The 15,671-nt window shown below is 59.2% G+C and overlaps 1 protein-coding gene across 5 annotated transcripts in view; it reads left to right on the top strand.

Moving 5' to 3' along the window:
• The first annotated feature begins 626 nt into the window (after positions 1-626).
• ZMIZ1 (zinc finger MIZ-type containing 1) overlaps positions 627-15,671 on the top strand; it is a 231,926-nt gene continuing 216,881 nt past the window's right edge. For all 5 annotated transcript variants that reach the window (XM_039240532.1, XM_039240529.1, XM_039240534.1 and 2 more), the window contains exon 1: positions 627-931. The gene's annotated coding sequence lies outside the window, so the exon portion shown is untranslated. The remainder of the gene's footprint in view (positions 932-15,671) is intronic.

Raw genomic sequence — 15,671 nt, 5'->3', positions numbered from 1 at the left:
AAGGGGGAAGCTTTGGCGATCTTGCTGGTGGCGCTCTCACCCCCAAATCGGGTACCTGACAGCGTTCGCGGCCCCGAGTGCACTCGAGTTCGGGGCTTGCGAGCCAAGGGGGGGGCACTCCGGTGTGCCGGTGATTTTTACCCCCTCCTCAGTGTGGTCCCTTACTAGCTTCAGCATTTCTCTCCTACTCTAAACTTGCAGGAGCGGAGGGTGGGGGCGGGCAGGGAGAAGTCGAGGAAGGGGGAGAGAAGAGGGAGTTGAGTGGCGCGGTGGGGGTGGGGGGTGACGCGCGAAGCCCTTCCGACCCACAGAAGGTGAAAGCGTGGAGCAGGCCGGGACCGAGCAGCGGGCAAGAAAGAGCAAAAGAAGAGACGGGAAAGGCGAGGGAGAGAACGAGGCGAAAAGCAAAGAGGGAGAGCGAGCGGCGAGAGCGCAGAGCGCGCGCGAGCCGAGCGGAGCCTAGCGCCGGCGGCGGCGGCGGCGGCGGCGGCGCGGCGCTCCGTTCCGTCCGGAGTTCCGCGCCTGCTTTTGCCAGCGGCCGGCGGCGCGGGGCCCTTTGGAAATAGAATAGCCAATGTAATCTGACACTTCAACTTGCTCGGCTCCGGGCGAGTTGATTCACTTACTCACCCCCTAACGCCGAGTTCCTTTTCACTGTCTGTGGACATTAAAAAAGCGAGCGGCGGCGGGCGCCCGGGAGAGCAGGCGACCGGGCGGCGGGCGGGCGAGCAGCGACCCGGCGGCCGGGCGAGCGAGCAGCGCCGGCGCAGCGCGGTGACCCCAGCCTCTGTCGGCGCGGAGCAGGAGCCGAAGCGGAGCCGTTCTCGGCGCCCTCGCAGCGCTCTTCCCGGCCCGAGCCGGGCCTGCCCGGCAGCGGCCGCGGCGGCCGCGGCGCGTCCTCCAGCGGCGGCAGCGGCGCTCGCAGCGCCCGGTAAGTTTGGGGCCAGACCAGGGCGCCCGCTGGCCCCCGGCCTTCCTCCCGCTCCCGGTGGGCTCTTGGGGTGCGAGCGTGGGGCGCTGGGTGTTGGGGGCTTTTCCCTTTAAGGGTCCGCCGGGGGCAGGCAAGCCGGGCGAGCGGCCGGCAGCCGGGCTCCGCTGCGCTCCTCTCGGCGGCCCGGGGCCGAGGCCCAGGCGACCGGCGAACGCCGGGCTGCGCGGAGCCCGCTCGGGCTGCGCGCGGTGGCCGGGGCTCTTGTGGTGTGCGGGGCGTGAGTAAGGTTGTGCGCGCGCGGACCCTGTGCCCGCCTCCTGTCGGTGCGCCTCCAGCCTCGCTCTGTACACCCGGGCAGGACCGGGATTCGGGCAGGGAGGGAAGGACCAGGGTAGGACCACCTCGCTCTCCCAGTCCCCTACGTCTCGTTTGGGGAGACGCGAAGTTGTGCGCCCGTGTGTACGAGAACCGACGGAGACGGCGTTGGATTTCGGGGTGGCAGGGGGTGGTGATGTTAAGTTGTGCATCTGAATTTCCAGGGAAAACACACACTTTTGTAAATGGGAGGTGGAGGCGCGGTTAAGTTGTTTGTGTGTGGATTGCCCGGGGAGACGCGGCGCACGGTACCGGCGGGGAACGCCAAGGGGTGTGTATGTAGGGGCTTCCCGTAGGTCTTTAGAAGCCGAGGGGCGTTAAGGCCACGGCCTGGACGGGGCTGCCCCAGCCAGGAGGGGAGCCCAGAGGGAAGATGTGCGTGTGTGTGTGCGCGCGCGCTGCAAATACGAAAGTAATTTCTCCGTGTTCTTTCTTCCTCTCCGTCTCCGGCGGCGGCAGCGGCCCCGGGGGAGTGGGAGGCCGGCCGGGGCGGAGGTTGGGGGGCCGGGCCGGGGCCGGAGCTGGGCTGGGGGGCGGGCTCTGGAAGCTTGTTTCACATTCCTGGCGTCTGGGCTGGGGAGAAAACAGTGGGGAGCGCGGCCTCAGCGTCTGGGGCGCGGGCAGCGGGCGCGCGTCGCCCCCTCGCCGGGGACATCTGTCCAGGAAGCCAGGCGGGCGGGGAGAGGGCGCGGTGCGGAGGGCAGGCTCCCCGCCCCGGAGCAGCGGGGGCGCGGGCGAGGGGCGGCCGCCTTCCCGGCCATTGTGCGCCAGCAGATTTTCACGGGAGACTGCCCCGGAGCCGCCGGAGAAGGCCGGGAGTCGGCCTCAGCCCCGGGTTTAAAAGACACTCCAGGAATGTAAACAACCCGGGCAGGAGGGCGGGCTGGCGGGAGCGCGCCGGGGCAGCGGGCCCGGGCCCCCCCACCCCTCCCTGGGGGACAGCCCAACGGCAGGGCTGCTCAGCCCTTACCCCTTTACCTGCCACAAACTTTTTCCTCCTCCTCCGCCTTCCTTTCCTACCTCTCCCCTCTAGCCGGGCACAGAGCGAGGGCCTCTCCCGAGGCTGGGGCACAGAGCGACTCGCGCCCGGCGCCTGATCCTGGAGGGCTGGTGGCCTGGCCCCTGCTTGGGTGTCCCCCCGCCCGCCTGCCCGGGAGCCGCGAGCTTCCTTGGGCAGTGCCGGAGTAACTGGGGCCCTGAGAGCCGCCTGCCTCCCTCCCTCCCGCTGCTGCTTCCCGGCTCTCCCCGACTGCTTTTCCAATGTCTTGACATGAGGGAGGAAGATTTAACTTGGCAGCCCAAACAAATGTTCTCTCAGAGGTCCTCCAAGAAGCTGGCGGCTGGGCTGGCAGGGCGAGGGCACTGCTCGGCCAGCCTTACCCTCCTCCCTGCTCTGCCACGGCCATTTGGAGCCCCCCTGGGTGGAGAGCCCAGGGCATGGGAGAGTGGAGCCCGACCCTGCAGATTTAAAAGGGCAGCGAGAAGCCGCCTGCGGAAGCCCCTGGCTCCGCGCTGGGCAGAGCTGCGGGGAGCTGCCTCCTGGTGCCAAGGGTTTTCTGGAGCTTTTCTTGAGCAACAGTTTGTCTTCCTGCTGCAACCTGGGAACAGGGCCTGGGAGACCAGAGGGTTAACCCGTGCTGTCTCCTCCTCTTTCGTGGGTGTGAGGACAGGCTGGTAACACAGGGCAGGGCAGGAGGCCAGAGGCTGTTCCCAGAGGTGCCCGTGTTTGCTTATTATTGTTGTTTTGAAGGTAGAGATAAAGAGGCAGGCGCTGTGGTTGGAGAACGAGCGGCTTGGCCGGCGTTGAATTCGGACTTGACTTCGCTGGCCTGGGTATGGTCCCGGGAGTTTAAAAGTTGTTCGTAAGCTATCAGGGAAGTTTAGAACAGAGGGCGAGCCCCTAGCTTTCTCTGTCCTGGCTGCTTTTTGAGGGGATTCAGAGTAGGAAGGGGGGGGGACGGGAGGGAAGGGAGGAATTCCTGGCCCCTTGCTTCCCCTCTGCCTGGCCCTGGTGGTGTGGTTCGTGAATGCCCCAAGCCTTGCGCTGACCTTTCTCTCCTCAAGTTGAGGATGTTGAAACACCAGCATCAAACAAAAGACACATTGAAAGCCCTATCTGCCACAGAGCACGTGTGACTTTGGGGTTAAGGGAATGCATCTGGAGGGAGATGGCGTTCTCCTCTAAGTTTTATGATTTCGGTTGGGTTTTGTTTTTCCCAAAAGGACAGAAGCATCTCCACGTCCCAAGCCACGAGGTTACGAAATGCTGTTTTCACATGGAAATCTCACAACTTTAGACTTTTGAGAGTTGGTGGCGGGCCCTGGAGCTGGGGCAGGGANGTTTTGTTTTTCCCAAAAGGACAGAAGCATCTCCACGTCCCAAGCCACGAGGTTACGAAATGCTGTTTTCACATGGAAATCTCACAACTTTAGACTGTTGGGGGGGGGGGGGGGGGGGGGGGGGGGGGGGGGGGGGGGGGGGGGGGGGGGCGGGGGGTGCAGAAGCAGGGAGTTTTCAGGAGTTTTAAATGGCTTTCGGATAGGGGTTTTGAGGCGTTTGGGGTATGGCTCACAGAGAAGGGTTGGGGATACGGAATTGCTGGACTTCCGGGAAGCTTTCATAACTAGCCCTGTCTTCGCAGAGAAGGGCTGCTGGCTTCTTTGTGGGGACAATATGTCCCTTTTTCCTCCTAAGGAAAGAAGGGAGGAGGCTCCTCGTTCCTTTCACAGCCAGGAACAAAGTGGAGAAAGGTCCAGAGGCCGTGGGGTTTGGCCACGGGACCACGGTTTCTCATACACACACCCCCCTAGCAACGGTTCCACAATGTCATCTCCACACCTGGGCCCCCAGAGACGTGCCCTCCCGTAGGACAAGTGTCCACCCGCGACTCCTGGAAAAAGTTCCAGAGGGAAGGCTCCCACCGAGAAGAGCCACACACTTCACTTTTTTCCTGATCGAGAGAGATGGGGGTAGATAGGGAAGGAAGGCGCTCTGAGGCCTACTGGGCCCTGGGAGTTGTGTAACAAGAACACCTGTATGTGAAGCCACGGATACTGAGTTCTCGGGCCTTGGCCTGTGTCCAACAGGCCGCCGTGACCCTCGCCTCAGGGCGAGGCATTGCCCTAAGACATTTGGGCATCAACAAGTTAATTTCCGGAAGCTTCTCTGGGCACTCTGTCACGGAACCAGGAAACAGGGCCTGCCAGGTTGTGACCGGGTCCCCTACGTTTTCATTCATAAGTTGGCTCCCGAGGGCTTTTGCCGGGCTCCTATCACTGCCTCAGCTTTACGAGGTTCCTTGGGTTTTGTGTGGACAACAAAGGCCGGGCTGCAGTAATTGCCCTGGACCCTGCCGCAGCCTTGCCCGGTGACTTGCTCTGACCTCTCGGCAGGACACAGTGGCCTCTGTCCACGCCCTCTGAGGGGGAAGCTCTTTGTCCCTAGAGCCCCTGACTGTGGGGGGAGGCCTTAAAACTCTAGAGGTGATTCTGAGGTTGGGCCTTGCCCTCAGGGAGGATGAAGAGAGGTGGAGAAAACCCATCCTGGGCACAGCCTCGGGAGAGACTCCAGAAAACCCTTCGTGAGTGATTATCGGGTCTTCCCAGTGCCCGAGGAGACTGGCGGAGAGGTGTCAGGAGGCTGGCTGTTTTGGGCCAGTAGCTTCACTGCTGGGACTCAGTCTCCTAATCTGTAAAATGGGTCCAAAGGCAGAACCGCTCAGATCCCACTTGGTTGCTGTGAGGATGGGACAAATGTGAGTATTAGAGCCCTTGGCACGCGTCTTCTGCAGTCCTGGCAGGCCCTGGGTGCAGAATGGAACACAAAGGTGTTGCATGGGAGGTGCTAGAAGCATTTGCTAGAAGCCGCTTCCCCAGGCCTACTTCCCTGGAAGCCTGTTATCCAGTCTTGGCTTGCATGCCCCCTGTGACAGGGTGCTTACCACCTCTGGACAACTTCTGCCTTCAATGGACAGCTATTAGTGTGCTGTGCTACATGGCGTGCTTTCTGAAAACCAACCGCTCCTGACCTTCACTTTGGGCTTGAGGTGCTGGGGGTCCTCCAGACCACACACTCATTCCTTCCTGAAAGATCACAGATTCAAGAGCTGTGCCCAAGTGGACCTTACTGATGGAGCTGGGAGGAGGGAGACACCTTTCTCACAGCTGCTTTCAGCCTTTATTGGGGATGACCTGCAGCAGCGAGAGCGGGTCTGCCCGAGGGGCTACTATTGTCTGTCAGTGTGTGTGCCGGGCTTGCCTCTTCATACTTTTCCCTCCTTGGATTGGGGATGAGGAGAAGGAAGGAGATACCACCTGCTGGGGAGTGGGGTCGGGTCAGGGGCCCAGATTGGTGCCACGGATATTTCCTAAGAGTCCACAGCGTGCGGACTGTGGCCTGTGAGAGACCCAGAAATGCGTAAGGCGGTTCCTGTTCCTTGGGAGCTTGCAGCCAGTAAGGGCAGGAAGATCAGTCCAAATAAATAATTAACCACTACCAGCTGGCTGGCTGCCACAGGGCGCATGACAGCAATAACCACGGCCCCTCGCCTTTGTGTGTGGCACTTGGTGGACTTAGAAGCACTCTCCAAATTTACTGACCTCCAACAACAACACAGAGGCTAGCTACTATTTGGAAGGACCCCCACGCAACGGAGAAGAAAACCGAGGTGCAGAGAGGTAAAAAGTGACCTGTAGCTAAGCCAGGACTCAGTCCCAGGCCTTAGAGATGGCTGCCACCTTCCCAGCCCACCAGCCAGGCAGGGGCACGAGTGGGGAAGTTGGGGTGGCCCCTGCAGAATGGGGACTAGGGAGCTGAAGTCCAGGAGGAGAAACCCGTACAGAGGAGGGGTCACAGATGGGCCTATCTGTGCCCACCCCCAACCTCCCGATCCCCCCTCCCCATCGCGTGGCACACAGCCCGTGCCCCCAGTGGCTAGGCTCCTTTCCTTTGGCCTAGTGTCTTAACAGCCAGAGCTTGCTCTGAGGCCCCCAGATGCTGCCCCTTCTGCTGGGGCCCGCGTGTCTGTGCATGGGGCTTCAACCCCAGCCTTGGGCCGAGAGCAGGAAGCAGGGACGCTTCCAGGCCCCAGGTCCCTGTGCGGCCCAAGGCTCTTCCCTGGGCTGTGATGGTTTCTATAGATACAGACGTTGACTCAGCCTGCCCCTCCTCTGGCTGAGTCAGTCCCCAGGCTGTGCGGGGTGGCCGCCCTCTGGGGGCTCTTGGGTTCCTTCTACCCCCTGACACGGCCTGCCTGCTGCCTGGCTCTCTGGGGGCTCGTGTGGGTGCCACCCCAGGACGGGGCTGCGGTGGGCGGGGTGCAGAGCAGGGAGCAGTCAGGCACGTTGAGCTGGCACCTCCCCAGGAAGCCTGGCTCAGCCTGGCACACCTGCCCAGGTAATGACTGTAGCCTGGGAGGGCCCTGGGTCCCCGCCTGTCAGGCCCAGCTGCTGGGGTTACTGCGGGATCATGCTGGGGGAGGCCGGGGTGTCTGAGCTAATTAGATTTCTTAGATTTCAATGCTCCCCTAATCCTGTTAGCCCGGCTGTAATTGTAACCACTTGAAGGTTTCAGCCGTGGCAGGCTGTTGAGGACAGACGGTGTGGGGACTCCACGGTGCCCCAGCCCCAGCCTTGGACAGCCAGCTGGGGACTGGCGACTCCTTTCCCAGTTCTCTGGGGTGGGGGCCTGAGCGATGCGCTTCTCTGCAGAATCCTAGCACCGCGGACTGCCAGAGCAGGCGTGTTCCTGAAGGATCATCTGGCTCAGACCCTCAGCTGTATACATGGGGAAACAATGCTGCAGCGGGGCAGGGACCGGCCCATGGCCTCAGTGGCTGGTAGTGGCAGAGTACCTGGGTCTTGCGGGCTGGCTTTGTAGTCTGTGTCCCTGGAGACCTCAGGGCAGGTCTGGAATTGCACAGGGTTCCTGAACCCTCCGGAGTAGTTGATCCCAAAGATAGGAGCGGTCATCCATATATGCCACCCCTCCCCTGGCCAGGATTGCTTCCGAGGCCTCAGGCCTGCGTCTCCCAGGACTCTGAGACATGGGGGCTTTCTCTCTCCCTCCCCTGGCCCACATTCTTGAGCTCTTGGAGGGTCCAATTCAGTGCTGATTATTGCATTGAATAATCTGATGGGTAGGGGCAGCGGTGTTCGAGTACAGTCTTTGCACTTTCAAAGGCACTTCCAAAAATAATTTTTTTTTTTGGTGTCTGGTTTAAGTGAAAACTGCACCCCTTTCCTCTCCTTTCTCCTGCCCTTCCCCCATTTGCATTACCCACAACTTCATCCACCCACAGAGGTTGGGGCTCGGGGGGAGTTGGAGGTGGGGGTAGCCACGATGCTTTCAGAACCCCTGCCCAGGAGGTTCCCACCCAGCAGTCCCATCCTGTTCTCCACTTGGCTCTTGAGCCACGGGGACAGGTGTTTGAAACCTCCTGCCACCCCGGAAGCGTGCTGGCTCTGTGCTTTGCACCCCTGAGTACGTAGGATAGACCTGAGGGGCCGTAAGGGTCATCCGGTCTGACCCTTCCTTCTTTAGCCCAGGAAACCCACCGTGGAAAGAAAGAGTTGCGGCCGGGAGTTAGTGACATAGCCAGGCTTGGAACCCTGTGTGTCCAGCCCATTAGCTCATTAAACATTAGAGCATCCACTGTTGACCAGCCGCGGCCCCGGCCCCATGAGCCGTGCTTCGGAGCATATCGGGAAATGCTGTTCCACCTTTCCTTGGGAAGGGCCCAGCTGAGCCTGGGGGCGGGGGAGGGGTGGGGGGGGTGGGGGACAGGGTGTGGGGTGTTTTTCTGAGCTCTCGGGGTAAGGAATAAGGATCGGGCTTTTGCGCAGTGCTCCCAGATCCTACACAGCTGGGAGAGGATGGGCATTAGCATTTGAACCCAGGGCACGTTTCTTTTTTTTTTTTTTAAATATTTTTATTTATTTCTAGGAGAAAGAGAGAGAGAGACAGCGTGAGCAGGGGAGGGTCAGAGAGAGAGGGAGACACAGACTCTGAAATAGGCTCCAGGCTCTGAGCTTGCAGTCAGCACAGAGCCCGACGCGGGTCTCGAACCCACAAACTGCGAGATCGTGACCTAAGCGAAAGTCGGACTCTTAACTGACTAAGCCACCCAGGCGCCCCAGCACGTTTCTTAAAAGGTAGGTTGTAGGTTGGTTGTAGTGCAGATTTGAGGGAAATAAAACAGAAACCCTCTGGGGCGGATACAAAATTTCTCCTCTGCCCAAGCCCATTTAGTCTGAGAAGATGAGTGGCTTCCTCCGCCTGTCCCCTGTCTCCACCCAGCCCTCCTAGTGCTGACTTTTGTCCTTTGAGGGCTATTGGCCTGCTGCCTTGTTCCTGCTAACACTTCCTCTGCGGATGGGGGAGCAGGGAAGGAGCCCTCTCCCTCCACCCTGGGGGTCACCTGCAGCAGCCCCGGGGGAGAGCGCATGAGGAGGAGCCCGCAGGCTTAGGACAGGGGAGGAGATGCCAAGTGCCCAGACCTCACTCTGTCCACAGGCGCCCACCCAACCCCCCACCCTGCTCCCGGGTAGAGCTTGGCCAAAGGCTGGGAAAGCTGGCACACGGCTGTGACCAGCCAGCCCTCTGGTCCAGGGACAGGAGGGGCAGGGAGACCTCTGGGAAGGGTCCTGAAACCCTTCCTTGGTGATTGCAAGTGAGGAGGGCTTTTCTGGGGTCTCCTGTCCAACCTCCTTATTTGCCAGGTGAGGAGACCCAAAGCCCAGAGAGGTGAAGGGACTGGCCTCAGGTCACACAGCAAGCTGGTTCTCTGCGTCAGGGAGGCTGAGTTGTCTGGGTAGGGAGGGGTGGAATTTTCTATTGCTGCATGTTTTGGTGCTCTTGCTGTTGCTTACATCTTTATAAAAACTTTCCAGAGTGCTCCTGGGTGGCTCAGTTAAACATCTGATTTCCACTCAGGTCATGATCTCATGGCTCGTGAGTTCGGACCCTGCATTGGGCTCTGTGCTGACAGCTCAGAGCCTGGAGTCTGCTTCCGATTCTGTGTCTCCCTCTCTCTCTCTGCCCCTCTCCTTCTCACACTCTGTCTCTTTCTCTCTCTTTCTCAAAAATAAATAAACATTAAAACAACAACAACAACAACTTCCCAAAGTCTACCAGAAACGTCGCAATAGCCAGTATTTCTTGAACAACTCATTTGTTTTAGGCTCTACTTAGATGGCCTGCATTCATTTTTCAGCTCCAGCCTTTATGGTACCTGTGACTTGGCACAGGTTATGTTTAACTTTTCCAACTTTGGTCTTCACGTCTCCAAAACAGACTTCTGTATACTTCTAGTATAAAAGTAACATACTGCCTTCCCCACAGGCTGAGAAGATGGAACACACCCAACATGTAGTAAGTGCTCAAGAAACAGTAGCCTCAGGGCGCCTGGGTGACTCAGTTTGTTAAGCATCCGACTTCGGCTCAGGTCATGATCTCACCGTGGAGAGTTTGAGCCCCACTTCCGGCTCTGTGCTGACAGCGCGGAGCCTGGAGCCTGCTTCGGATTCTGTGTCTCCCTCTCTTCTCTGTCCCTCGCCCCGATCACACTCTGTCTCTCTTTCTCTCACAAAAATAAATAAACGTTTTTAAAAAATTAAAAAAAAAAAAGGAACGGTAGCCTCGGTCATTGCCATAACCTTTGCTCCCACCACACCTGGCATAGCTGTTGGTGTCGTGTTACCTCCAGCTTACACATGGGGAGACTCCGGTCGGATGGGTGGCCCAGTGTCACCTGGTAGCTCAGGGCCAATCGCAGCTGGACCTGGGATCCAGACTTCCTGACCCTCGGCCTCCTTCCGTTATCCTCAGTCTCCCCCTTGTAGCAGGAAGGGCTGGCAGGCATCTCTAACATTGAATGGAGTACATTTTAATTCAACCTAGCGGTGAAGCCAAGGTACTCTAAGGTGGAGACTTACGTCTGGGTTCCTACCTGAAAACCTCTCTCTCCTCCCCTGCAAGTGGAGGCTAGTGGTGACACCACCTCCCTCCAGGTCTCTTGCCGCGTGAAGAAGAGGAGAGCAGGAGAGACTGGGCCTTGCCAACCGTGGTTACTGACTGTGGGACCCCAGGCCAGTATCCGACCCCTCTGGGCCTCAGTTTCCCCATCTGAAAATCATGAGGCCACCTCAGGGTTTCCCCGTGGGGGCTCTCAGGACCCCCAGGCCACAAAAGGAAGGACAGCAGGGCACAGCCTCCCCCTCCTGGGCCACTGTCTCCACTTTTGGCCTCACTCAGCAGGTTTCCAAACTAGAGGACCCTCTTCCCACCTCCTTTTTTTTATGCAGAATAGCTGTTGAAGATACCAGGGCCCATCCTGGGAAATGCCAGGCCCCACGGTCCCTTCCCACTCTCGTGCCCATGGCTCAGTCGCCTGGGTGGTTTCCCCGAGGAGGAACCACCTTCCTAGAGGGACCATGCCCAGTGGGGAAGTCAAGGGCAGCTTCCACGTGGACGGGATCCTCCCGCCACCCCCCCGCCCCACCCCCAGCATGCTTTCTTGGCTTTCCACCTGACTTGTACCGCTTAAGCCTGCAGGGCCTCTGTCACTTTCACTGGCCTCCTTTTCTTTCATTGTTAGCAGACCACAAATCTGTCTGTGGCTGGGCAGTCCCAAAAGCAAGGTCAGCTTGGCCAAGACGGGAACCCCATCCGTGTCCCTAGAGATGGGCCTCAAAGACGTGCCGACTGTCAGAGCCGGAAGAGCCTTGAACTCAGCCTGCTGGGGCCACGCATCCCCGAACCTGTGTGCGCACCTTTGCAAGCACTGGTATTTTTCTGGAGAGATGGTCCACGGCTTATTCAGATCCTCAAATCACTGTGGACACCTGACAGCATGGCCTTCATCCAAGGGTCTAAAATAACCCTGGCCTTGAGTGGAACAGGGCTGCTGTGCTGTCTTTCCCCACCTGCTGTCCCCAGACCCTTCCATTCCAACTCCTTGGTGTTACCGTCGCTGCCGCGGAGGTATCTGTGTTCCCAGCACCTGCTTCTCATGCAACTTGACATCATACTGGTGAGGAAACCAAGGCCAAGGGGTCTGCCCAAGGTCACTAACAGTGGTAGGCCTCTAGGACATAAGACCCGGGACAGGGGCTGGGGTGGCCCCAGGCGATGGCCTCCTGTGCTGGCTGGCCTCACTATTGAAGCCATTTGGTCTTGTCCTCTTTGAGTGCGTCTGTGAAGTGTACCAGAACTTTGGGATTCGTTGTCCCCAGAAAGTTAGGGCCTAGGTGAAGGGTGGAAGTGCCCTCCACTGCCTCTTGGAGGGAGGCTGGGCAAGACCGGTTGAGGGCACACTTCCTCTGGCTCAGGAGACCAGGTTCACCGGGCCTGTCTGCACTGCCTGTTTATCTTGCTGTCTTGGGTTAATGTTTTCTCTTCAAGGGCCGTGGGGCTCGCTGGCATTTACATATGGGAAGCACTCTGTAGTTTCAGGGCACCTCGCTGGTACGAATTCGCTGCATGCCCCGCCGCCGTTAGTGGGGAGAGGCAGCGGGCGGCCCTGGAGGGCTCCAGGCTGAGCCGGGCTCCCATGCAGGCAAGCCCACTGTGTGACCGCGGATGAGTCACTCTGCCTCCCTGGCTCACAGCCGTCGTGTCCCTGACTTTCTGGGACCCTGAGAAGTGGGCTTCGTGGCTGCCAGTGAGCACGCTGGGGGACCCCATGGCCTTCCACCTCCCTACCCGATTGGCTCAGCCCTCCCGAGCTCCAGGACCCTTCGTGCGTCCCATCCTGGAACAACAGAGGACCTCCCAGGTGTGATTCCTTGCCTGGCGTTTGGTGATGGCGCCGTGGCTGTGAAAGGAGCTCCCTTGAAGCTGTGAGCTCAGCATTGATTTGTTTTCTGCAGGAGGACAGCTTTCTGATCCTTTCACCTCCGCCTGGGCTGACAGCATCGGTCTGACACGTCCTTCAGCCGCAGCGCTGATCCCTTTAGGCAGAAGGAGGCGAGCGGCTTTGGGGTTTCGAATCCTTGAGGGCCCCAGAATTCTCTGAGCTTTCTGCCTGGTGGCTGGATGCCCTGTAGCCAGCTCCCCAGCGGCAGCCGGGCCAGTGCGACCGCCGCCTTCACCTCCCCGACGCGGACTCCAGACACTACGATTCCTGGTGTTCTTGGGATTTGGGGTTCTTGAAACGTCAGGGAGCTTGGCAGTCACCTCATCTAGTACCTGTTACACCCCCACGACCCCAGCCCCCAGCCCCCCCCCCAGAGCACCTTCTGGTGGGGGCTTGCACGCCTCCAGGGACCGTGGCTCCTTGACCCTCAGCGGCTCCCTTTGCCCAGGAAACCCCACCTTGTGTGGAAGGATGCCTCCTCCTCCCGGGACCCAGTGCTCATCTCCGGACCACACTGAATATGGCAAATTCAGTTCGTGTGAAGCCCCTCCTGTGTTCTCCGTCAGAGATTTCTCCTCTTTAGGCTGAGTCCAAGGCTGGAGTGGGCAGAGCGGGCTTCCTGGAAGAGGCAGCCTTCTCTACCCTGGGCCTCCTCATTATCTGTGGCTCTGTGCAAGAGCCTGGGTTGCTCGGAGACCTCAGGCCTGACCTGGAAATGGGCTGGCCCAGGTCATGAGACGTGGTAAGAAGCTGGGCAGGCCCGAGCGGTGGCTCCTTGGGGTCTGGGTGAGAGGAGGTGGCCCAGTACCAGCTCTTCAAGCAGGTCAAACATGCCATGCTATTCCAGAAGGGCGTCGATCTTGCTAGACTCTCCTTGCACGCTGGCCTCCCTTGGGGCCCGGGAGGGTAGCTGGGGGGGGGGGGGGGGGGGGGGGGGGGGGGGGGGGGGGGGGGTATGAAGAAAGCTCCCCTTTTCTGCCTCTACCTGCCTTCTCACTGAATCCCGATCTCCCCAACTCTGCTCCCTGCTGCTCTGTCAGGGAACATTCTGCATCTGTGTCCTGATGCCCCAGAGACCCGGGGTATCTGCAGGGGGCACTGGATTCGGAGTCAGAACTTCTGGCTCTGCCTCCCACCAGTGGTCTCCCCTAGGACTGTCACAAGAGTAAGAGGGGAGGGCCAGCATTTTGCATGCTGTCCCGTGTCACGGTGTCGGGCAGTGTGATGTTTCATTACCGTGTGTGGTGATGATAATGTCAGCACAGAAAGGCCTTGGAGACCATCCAGGCCAACCTGCTCATTTAGCTGCTGAGTCTGACCCCAGAGGGGACAGAGGCCTCCCCAAGGTCACGGGGCAAGTTCGTGGCAGAGCTGAAGCAAAACTCTAGGTATCCTGCCCATCAGCCAGTGCCTGCCCCCCCCCGCCCCCTGTCCCCGTCACTTGACAGCAACCCTTGGCTAGAGAGACACAGGGGGAGATCACTCTGTGGCTGTAGCAGTGGCATTGGCCTCTGGCTCGCCTGGGACTTATCGTCTCCATCTCACGAAGCCCCTGGGTCTTATGCCTCCGGCCGTGCCCTCCAAAACCGCTGGGGGCAGGAAGGTGTTCCCGGGGGTTTCCAGGAGACCATGGGCTCCCTGGGATGGGCACTCCTGCCCGGGGCGGCTGCCCTGACACAGCGCATTCCCCTTTACTTCCTGGCTTAGACAGGGCTGCTTTGCACCCTGCCAGCTGTTACCCTGGGGGAAACAGAGTCTCCAGAAGCCCCCCTGAGGTGTCTGATCCAGCTATCTGCAGGATATTACACTGGCCCGGGACACATGGCTTGAATATGTGGCTCCCCTCTCATGGCTCTAAAGACCCAAAGACACCCAGATGGTTGGAACCGGACGGGCCTGGGCACCCAGCTTATCTCATCCCCTTGTCATTCCCATTTCTCAGATTAGGGAACTGAGGCTCAGAGAGGGAATGAAGACAGCTGCAGAATCAGGAAGATATTGGCTCCCTCCCTGCCCCCGGCCAGCCTGGCCTTCTTCCAGCTGCTGCTCCCCGAGGCTGATGCCTGCGGCCACCCAGGTCAGGACTATATGGAGTAGGGACATTAGTAATGAAGAGTAACTGCTGCTTTTCCTGCGGGTTCTTACAGACCCTGCCTTCTTGCCAGATCTGGGGAGCCAGTGCACCGGGGGGGGGGAGGGGGCGGGGGGGGCAGCACGTGTGTCCTGCTGGTGGGTTCCTGCCATCCTGAGAACAAAGTTTCCTGGCTCGTCTGGAGCCCCCAGTGTTCTGCCCCTGGCAGAGCAGAGCCTGGGTCCTTCTGTGCCTCCCTTTGCCCAGCTCCCCAAGAAAGATGACTTCTTCCTCCATCACGTTTGTTGAACACCTACTACATGCCAGGCACTATTCCAGGCCCTGGGGATACAGAGGTGAACTTGACAGAGGCCTTGCTTACATTGTTATAGGTGAGATAGTCGCTAAGTCAACAACTTCGTCTGTGATGTCATTCTGAGCTATAAGAAGTATTTTGAAGAAGATTAAATCAGGATATGGTGACGTAAGGGAAGGGAAGGGGGGTTGGACTTCTTTGGTTGGAGTGATCATGGAAGGCTTCTCTGAAGAGGTCCCATTTGAGCAGATACCTCAGAGAGGCAAGGGAGTGAACCCCATGAACAGTTGGGAGAAGGGCACTCCAGACAGGCATGTGCAAAGGGCCTGTGGCAGGAGTGTGTTTGGCATATTCTAAGAAATGCAGGGAGGCCAGTGTGGGCATATGGAGTGGGGGAAGGTGGAGGATAGGAGAGGAAGTTAACAAGGTGGTCAGGGAGTAGTCACAGGAGGCCTTTGGAGCATGGGAAGGGCTTCTCACTTCATGCTCAGTACTTCAGAAGCTATTGGAGGATTTTAATTAAAGGACCGAGACATCTGATATGCTAAGAAGGTCCCCCTCACTAGTGAGCCAAGAACAGACTGTAGGGGACGAGGGTAGAAATGCGGAGACCAGCCAGGCGGCTTTTACAGTGACCCAGGTGCGGATGCTGGTGGCTTAGACCAGAGTGGTCAGTGGAGGTAGAAACAAGGTCAGATCCTGGATGTATCTGGAAGGCAGACCAAGGTCATGCCCAGGGGCCCATGGGGAATGCCTGCCCCTCCTCCACAAAGTGGGCTGAAGGGCTGCTGCTGGACAGCTGGCTGAGGTCTCCAAGTCCCGTGCGTCCAAGTAGCTTTCCTTTTCTGCTGACACCTCTCCTGCGCTATAAACTACTCGGTCGTAAGGAGTCCATTTAACCGTAGGAACAGGTGAGGGAGAGGTGTTCCGTGCAGCCTAGTGGAGGCTGGTAATTTGGCCGTTGATCATCGGGTCTCCTTTTCTATTCATCTCCTACGCTCTCGGTCCTCTGCTCTGCGCGCGGCCACCTACTAACGCGCCACCACCCTCAAGCCCTGCGGCCAGCGCCTCTGTCAGTGCCTCCACCCCCACGATTCTGTCTGAAGAACTCCTACGTATCCT

This window comes from Hyaena hyaena, unplaced genomic scaffold, assembly GCF_003009895.1.
Source record: "Hyaena hyaena isolate Hyena2069 unplaced genomic scaffold, ASM300989v1 scaffold_176, whole genome shotgun sequence".
NCBI lineage: Eukaryota > Metazoa > Chordata > Mammalia > Carnivora > Hyaenidae > Hyaena > Hyaena hyaena.
Note: the sequence above shows the minus strand (reverse complement) of the source record. Positions and strands in the feature narration are given on the sequence as shown.